The following is an 8973-nucleotide window of genomic DNA, read 5'->3' as shown; positions in this document are numbered from 1 at the left end:
AAAGCAGGAACCTGAATTGACAGCAGATGTAGTGGGGGCAACAGATGTGTTCAACAGACGGCGGAGAGCTTGAAGTTCGTCTTGGGAGAAACCGATGTTAATAGTGGGAGCTGAAGTTACACTTTCAATGTGATTGGCCTTGTTTTTAGATTTAACACGACCACGTTTGCTCTCAAAATCAACAGGTTTCCCATGAAGTTTCCAACACTGAGCCTTAGTGTGATATGGTTTGTGGCAATGATCACACTTCATAGGCTCTTTAGTAGTAGCAGTAGCAACAACATTATCAGCAGAAGTGTCAATAGTAGTCTATAAAGCTGATCTGGCGACCTTAGGAGTAATCATCATAGCAGCCCTCCTTGTCTCTTCACTATGTACTTATGAAAAGGTTTCCTCCAAAGTGGGGAAAGGAACTCGACCAAGAACCTGTACCTGGATAGGGTCATAATCATCATTAAGTCCAGCAAGAAAATCATATACCCGAAACTGATCCACAAAGGTATGGTAGGCAATAATATCTGCAGCAGTGGTAGGCTGGAATCGAGCATAGTGATCCAGTTGCTGCCATAGGCACTTGAGGGCAGCATAGTACTTAGTGACTGTCATCTCCTTCTGAGTAGTGTTTTGAAGAGTCTTCCTGATCTCATAAACCTGAGCACCATTCCCTGAACGACCAGAAGTACCCTTGACAGCAGTCCATATCTGAGTGGCAGTGTCAAGGAGAAGGTACTGACTAGAGAGGTCAGTGGTCATGGAATTCAGAACAAAAGACATCACCATTGCATCATTGGCAGCCCATTTGAATGCAGATATGATAGTTGTTATCGATAGGCCTGCAATACAATACAAAGAAACAAAAAGATTCAACAGGATTATTCAACAATACAATACAGAGAAACAAAAAGATTCAACAATACAATACAGAGAAACAAAAAGATTCAACAGGATTATTAACATGAAAGGTGCCTTGGGGTCGATGGGATTGAAAAGGCATTACAGTTTTCTAGATACATATTCATCCTGAGTTTTAAAAAAAATGTATTATTACGTTTAACATCATCCTTAGTAGGCTGTCTCATTATTAACTTTATTTGTTTGCTTTTGTAGGAAAATACTATCTAGTTGATTCTGGATACACACATAAGCCTGGGTATATGGCACCTTTCAAGAATATTCGATATCAAGTCCAAATATCACCATACTAAATAATATGACTGAAAGAGTCACTTTCAGTATACTCTTTTAATAGGGGTAGTAGATCATCACATTTGTACCCACCTGCGTTAAATTATTAAAAAAAAAAGAAAAAAAAGCACATGGAATGTAGCTAACAACATGAAGCACATAGGAGATTTAACGCAATTTCAATTTAAGAACAGATTCTGTTAAGAAAGGCATTCCAAAAAACAGCGACGATAAAATTCCATCATGAAGGAGTATAAGCCAGCACAAAAAACTCAAAATAAGCCTACTCCAAACTACTTTAGGGCAGATTTGGTATAATTTCTATTTCAATTTCATGGGGTTATTTCTATTTTGAAAGTTGTTTTCTGGATCTAATTACAATGAAAGAGAAATTAAATTTCACTGAAATTCTGAAATAGGTGGGAAGCGATTTCAATTTCAAAATTGAAATTCCATTCATTCTCTTTTGAGCTGGTTTGTAATAAGCACATGCTAAAAAACAGCTCTAGTAATTTCTCGTAACTTTATATATAATGAACAAGATACTACAACAAAAAATGCTCCACATTCCTCACGGACTCTCCTCTCTCTCTCTCTAGTTACTGCGACAAGCTCTCTGGTCACCTTTTCGCTCTTTTGATGAGCAAACTAGTAAGTTTTCGTAACTTTATATATAATGAACAAGATACTACAACAAAAAATGCTCCACATTCCTCACGGACTTTCCTCTCCCTCTGGTTACTACGAAAATGTTTGAGATTCGGCAAAAACATTTTTCTTATTCGATTGGGATTTGTAGTAATGTACTACTCTCTCTCTCTCTCTCTCTCTCTCTCTCTCTATCATGTGGAAGGGGTTCAACTAAGAACCACTCTACAATAGGATCGATGACAGGTTGCAGCGGAACATCATAATAACAACACAAGAGAATAGATTGGGATAAGAAGAGAAGATAGGAGAAGAAAAGGAAAAGGGATAAGGAGATTCGGCTCTCTCAGCAGTCAGCTCTTCATGGGTTTCGGCTCTCACCAACCAGACTCCCTGCCCTTCATCCTCACAACAGGATAATCAAGACTTGCACAAAGCAATCTAAGCAACTTCATTAATTCATAAAATCGTGAGGTACCTCTATGGGCAGGTTACAATATATAGCCCAAGGATTGAGCCCCAAAATAGAAAAACTAAAAATTAGAAAGTCCCTTATAACGCTCAAACTTGGGTTACAAGTAATGAAACTAAAATAGAAACTCTAAGTTGCAAGGTTCAAAATAGAAGCTATAAAATATAAACTAAATCTATAAAAATAGAAAATTAACCTACTTTCTAAATCTGAAATTTGAAACCAAACTAAACTTCTTAATCCCCACGCATAAAGCACCACGCAATCTGATCTTGGGCCCCACAGAATCTTCTAATAATATTCTCACCAAGGCAAAATAAGGGGTTGTGACACTGTTCATATGAACAGTAACATCAGCCGTGTTTTAGCTTCTTTTTCTTCATGTTTTGTCCTACATCAACTCTTCCCCTCTTAGAAAAAATTCGACCTCGAATTTTGAAGATGATAGGGGTAAGCTTGGTGTGGTGAATGTCTAATTTCTGTCCAAACAAATATTCTTGCAGCTCCTTGAAGATACAGATGTAATCCAGAATGTGGAGCATGGAAAGAGAACTCGATCGAAACCTGTTGAAACCACCGAGATATCTCAGTTTTGCAGGTTTCCGAGATGAGTTGGCCAGGTACTTGAAAAAATGCATGGTTTTGACCGAGATGGTAATTTTGCAAGTTTTGACATGTCTACCCATCAAAACTTGGGGAAACCTAGCTCAAAACCAGTATAGATACTTATGTATGCCAGTAACCAGGTCAGAAACCAAGACAAACACTTGTTTATACCTAATATCATTTAAGTAAATGTTTTTGTATTTCATTTGCTTAATATATTATTCATAAATAAGCAAATACCCCCTATTAGAATCCAATAAAAATAGTTAAAAAATCAAATTCCAAAAGGAAAAAAGTCAACCCCCTAGTTCAAGAACAAAAACAGGATTTTCGGTTGTAGGTGCAATTTTCAACTTTCCACTTTCTAATGCTAGGGTTTTTCTCAAATAAAAGCTTTCTAGCAAATCCAAGATTGCTTAAATCTGATTTATATTGAAGGCGTTATGTTCCGGTCAAAGTTAATTTAGTGTGCACGAATGCTATCAAAATGGTTATGAACGAAAATGATTTTTTAGACATCAAAACAAATGAATATTTTACCGCACTTTTGGTTTTTAGTAATGTTTTACCATATTAAGATTTATGGAATTTTTAGATTTGAGAAAAACCCTAGCATTAGAAAGTTGAAAAATTCACCCACTGCCAAAAATCCAGTTTTTGTTCTTGAACTGCTTGCTATCCTTTTGGAATTTGATTTTTTAACTATTTTTATTGGATTCAAAAGGGGGTGTATTTGCTTATTTATGAATAATATCTTAAGTAAATGTTTCATTTACTTAAATGATATTTGGCATAAATAAGTGTTTGGCCTAACAACTATGACTCTTGGTACACTGAGCGTACACTAATAAACTTGGGTAAAAAACCACAACTACCATTTTGAGTTTTTTTTTTTTTTAGGTGAAAATAGTTCAAGCATTGTGTTTAGAATGTCAAAAATAGGTTGTATACAAAAAATAAGATTAAAAAAGCATTTTTGGGCCTCGAAACCACTAACTCAAGTTGGCTAGGGAAAAATCACTGGTTTCGACCATATCTAAGTTTTTGGCTGGTCAAAACCCGAGATCTTGAACCTTGGTGTGGAGTTCGTTCTTCAAAGTATGTTAGTGAAATAACAAATTCCACATGTTAAAGTTCCACATCATTAGTCGTGTCTTGGAGTTGTCTACTAATGTTTCTTCGATCTTCTCTGCTTTAGAATCAAACTTTTTGAATTCTTCCTTGTCATTCATAGCCTCCTCAATGGTTTCTTCAACCACCTTGTCAACTGTAGTGCAAAGTTCCACATCATCCGCTGCCTCAACTTTGTTTGCTTTAAATTCTTCAATGTAAGCCTCAACATTCGGAACATCAAGGGCTAGCTCTTCAATGGCTAGAAATTGCTGAACTTCAACAGTAGCCTCATAAATGTCATTGTTATCATCCAGGGTGTCTTCACACCCTTCCCCTGCAAGAGCAGCATTGACAGCCCAATCATCATCAAGTTGTGGACTTGTGGTTCACCCACCAACATATCCTGAATGGATTCAATGGCTATGATCACCGAGTCTGCCTTCTCTTGTTGTTTTTCCATCTTCAAAACTTCAACGACTTCCATGGTAGCATCTGTTGGAGGTGGGAGGGCAATGGGAACCAAATATGGCTTCAAATGTTTGCTAAAAAAAGAAGCCACTTGGTCTATTAGTTGATTCATGCTCTCCTCAAGTGTAAATGTCTTTTAGTGGTAATCTTGTGGAAGGGAGAGCTTTTTGCGAATATGTTCCGGTAGGTACTTATTCTTCAACTCATACTTCATCTCTTCCCAAGTCCTAGGTTCACGTACCCTAGCTATGAGTCTCTCTTCATGGAGTTTCCACCATTTGCTAGTATAACCAGTCAATTGTGAGTAAACAAACCTAAGCTTCTGCTTCTCTGTAGGGTTGTACCAATAAAAATATTCTTCTAGAAAATCCAACCAAACAAAGAAGAAGACTAGATCCCTCTACCCAGCAAAGGAAGGAACTTCCGACTTCATCTTCCTTGTATTAACATCAACCCAAGAGGTGATAGGTCTAATACCAAATAATGTAGAAGGGGTTCAACTAAGAACCACTTCTACAGTAGGATCGTTGATAGGTTGCAACAAAACATCTTAATAGCAACACAAGGGAATCGACTGGGATAAGAAGAGAAGATGGGAGAAGAAGCGAAAAGGGATAAGGAGATTTGGCTCTCACCAGCCAGGTTCTCTCAGCCCTTCATGGGCTTCGGCTTTCACCAGCCAGGCTCCCTGTCCTTCATCCTCACAATAAGATAGTCAAAACTTGCATAAAGCAATCTAAGTAGCTTCATTAATTCATAAAATCGTGGGGTGCCTCTATGGGCAGGTTACTATATATAAAGGCCCAAGGATTGAGCTCCAAAATAGAAACTAAAAATTAGAAAGTCCCTTATAAGGCTGAGACTTGGGTTACAAGTAATGAAACTAAAATGGAAACTCTAAGTTGCAAGGTTCAAAATAGAAACTATAAAATAGAAACCAAGTCTAATTAACTACTTTCTAAATCTGAAGTTAGAAACCAAACTAAACTTCTTAATTCCCACGCATAAAACACCATGCAATCTGATCTTGGGCCCCACAAAATCTTCTAATAATATTCTCACCAAGGCAAAATAAGGGGCTGTGACACTGTTCACGTGAACAGTGTTATGGTTAAGATTTTTAGTGATGTTCTTGTGTCTCTCTCACCATTGAGCTCACTGAAAATGGTAAAACAATAGCAGGGTTGGTGCTTCGACGGAGGTGGTGTAGCACAGAATAGTCGAGAAAAGGCTCATGCAAATCAACATTCAAGGGTAATCAACAATCTCTATTTTCTTCTTCTCCATCTTATCTCAAGTTTTTAAAAAAAAATTTCATTTTCACTTGGACCGTTGGACATTTCAATTTTCCAAATGGAACTGATTCAATACGATTCCTCGTCAAATAATTTACCCTTATGGGTTTTAGTTCTGGTTCCTCTAGTTATTTAATTGTTCATTGAGACTGGAAAGCTTCGGCTGAGTTTGGTATGCATTCCCACTTTGAGAATGTGTATTCCCATTCTGAAAACGTAGAATGCATTCTTAGCTGAAAATGCAAACACTGTTTGGATAAATGTATAGTTTAAATGCATTATTTATTTAAGAATGTTTAGGCATTTCATCAAACATATCATGGGCATCTAAAGTTAATAAGTAATAACAGCAATGAACAGACGAATACAAAACCTTTTTTCGGCATTTCGTCAAACAAGTCATGGGTAAAAATTGCCGAGGCGGTTGATTAGCAAATCTGCATGAGAATTTAACATCTCTCCGTTCAGGACTTCCAATTTTTTGGCTCCAAAGAGATTCAAAACTCAACAATTCAATTCAGCATTTATATTCATATTTGGATCCTCTCCCCTCTTTCCTCCTGCATCTACTCTACTCCACCAGAAGTTCTTAATTTCGTATTCAGAGTTACTCCTCTCTCTTTCTCAACTTCAATCAATTCCATTATTATATACATATAAGAACAAGATCTGGGTATTTGATTCCTGAATTTATTTTTACTTCCACCATATTGCGTCTGAGGTTCTTAAACCCTTTTTTTTCTCCCTTTCCGTAATCAATCAAGGGTTTCGGATCTACAATTATTTTGTTTCTTTCGAAGAGGTACCTTATTAAACCTTCATAATTAATTTCTTTCCATTGATTCAGTTGGTCACTCTCACAACTCTCTCCATGAGTCCAAATTGTTTCCACCTTCTCACTTTTCTACTGTTACTCTCCATCATGTATCCATCCTTAAAACCATCCCATCCCATCTCATCTTTGGTTGATCTTGGAAAACGATGAAGAAACCAATCCTCTTCGTTTCATTGATTCTTCAGTTGATATGCCTGAGTTTCCTATGGCATTGTTGTGTTGGACCATAGGGAGAATGCTCAGACTCTACTCATCTCTTCTCGTGTTGCGAATGCTGTGCTACTCACAAATTTACATTTTGTCGTCGCTGCAGATTTGCCCGAGACCCACCAAGGCACCAACTCCAGCCCCTGAAAATGGAGGAACCCACTTCCCATGCTTTTAGAACAAGGCATTTTCATTTTACCTCAGAACATGGAATGGGTCATATGGTGCGTTCCAGAATTGGCCACGACGCATTCCAAGATCCAAGTACAAAAATGGATACCAAACACTCATTTTATTACCTCAAAATGCGTTCTAAGCTTGGAATGCATACCAAACACAGCCTTAGTTATTTGATTGAAGAATGCCACCATTTTTTTTTTCTTTTATGTGTGAAGATGTCACACATTTTAATAGAAGGTCTGGTTATCATGTCTCAACCAGGTGTTTGCTATTAGCTCTATCTTCCACTCCCTTGGTTTATGAGTAAAATGTCACAGAACTCTTCTTTTCCTGTGGACTGCATATGGGGATGTAGAGTTTACTATTTACCACATTTAATGCAAAACTCGACCTCGAACGAGGTAGAAACCAGTGAGAGATCGATTAATGCAAAAGTTGACCTCGAACAAGGGAAAACCAGCGAGAGATCGATTGCAGCCGGGATCAACACAATAATGAAGAACAAATTAACTAACTGAAACTTTATGGCTTTTTCTTTTCTGTTTACATATGAAAGAAGAAGAAGAAGAGGATACAGAGAAGAAGGGGGGACAGGGATAGTAGGGTATCTCTACCTTGGGCCTCTCACCCACAGCTATCTCAGCTGTTGAAACATGGATATTCTCCCACAAACGATGGCAACATGGCTTGAAAATTCTATTCTCCAAAATCTGTCTCTATTACAAGAGGGGCTGCCTATTTAATGGAATATATCAGCTTACAAAATTAGAAACTTATGAAATGGTAACTTCTAAAAGAAATAGAAATTTGTAAACATAGAAACCTAATGAAAATAGAAACTACGCTTTATAATTCAGCCAACAAGCAAGGAACAAAATTTGAAACTATAAAATAGAAACTAAGTCTAATTAAAAATAGAAACTTAAGCCTACTTTCTAAATCTGAAATTAGAAACTAAACTTCTAAATCCCCACACATACAAAATTGACTCTTCTAAAAAGTCTTCATGCAATTTTATCTTGGGCCCCACAAGATCTTCTAGTATCATTCACACCAAGGCAAAATAAGGAGCTATGACACTGTTCACGTGAACAGTGTTTTGGCATCTTCTTCTTCATGTTTTGATCTACATCATCGATTGCAGCCAGGATCAACACGATAGGAATCTATTAATGGTGTGCAACAGCAGCAAACCTTGAAGATGATTGGGAATTGAATTTGGTCTTCAAAGGGCATCTTCACAATAGTATATTGCAGTCACAGAAACAGCACAGCAGTGTATATAACCTTCGAATGGGAGCAGCAATAAAGGGGAACGAACAGGGTAGAGAGAATAGGAAGATAAAGAGAAGAAGATAGAAGAAGAAGGGGTGTAGGAGAATGGCTCTCTCAGCCTGGGTCTTTCACCCACAGCTGTCTCAGCTATTGAAACAAGGAGGATCTCTCTTAATTCGATGCCTAATTGACCAGAAAATTTTATTCTCAAATTCTGTCTCTATTACAAGAGGGACTACTTATTTAATGGAATAGGTCAGCTAACAAAATTAAAAACTTAAGAAATAGTAACTTCTAAAAATAGAAACTAGGCTTTATAATTCAGCCAAACATGCAAGAAACAAAATTAGAAACTATAAAATAGAAACTAAGTCTAAATAAAAATAGAAACTTAAGCCTACTTTCTAAATCTGAAATTAGAAATTAAACTAAACTTCTAAATCCCCACACACAGAAAAATTGACTCTTCTAAAAAAGTCTTCAAGCAATCCCCCCAAGATCTTCTAGTAGCATTCACACAATCACACCAAGGCAAAATAAGGGGCAGTGGCATTGTTCACGTGAACAGTATTTTGGCCTCTCCTTCATGTTTTGATCTACATCAATATCATATCTATAGCCCATTCAATCCCATAAAGCTGCACTTTTTTATTGGTGTACGGAAAATTTTAGAAAGTATTTTGGAATGT

The sequence above is a fragment of the Telopea speciosissima genome, chromosome 7 (assembly GCF_018873765.1).
Source record: "Telopea speciosissima isolate NSW1024214 ecotype Mountain lineage chromosome 7, Tspe_v1, whole genome shotgun sequence".
NCBI classification, from domain to species: Eukaryota; Viridiplantae; Streptophyta; class Magnoliopsida; order Proteales; family Proteaceae; genus Telopea; species Telopea speciosissima.
This window is presented reverse-complemented; position numbering follows the sequence as displayed.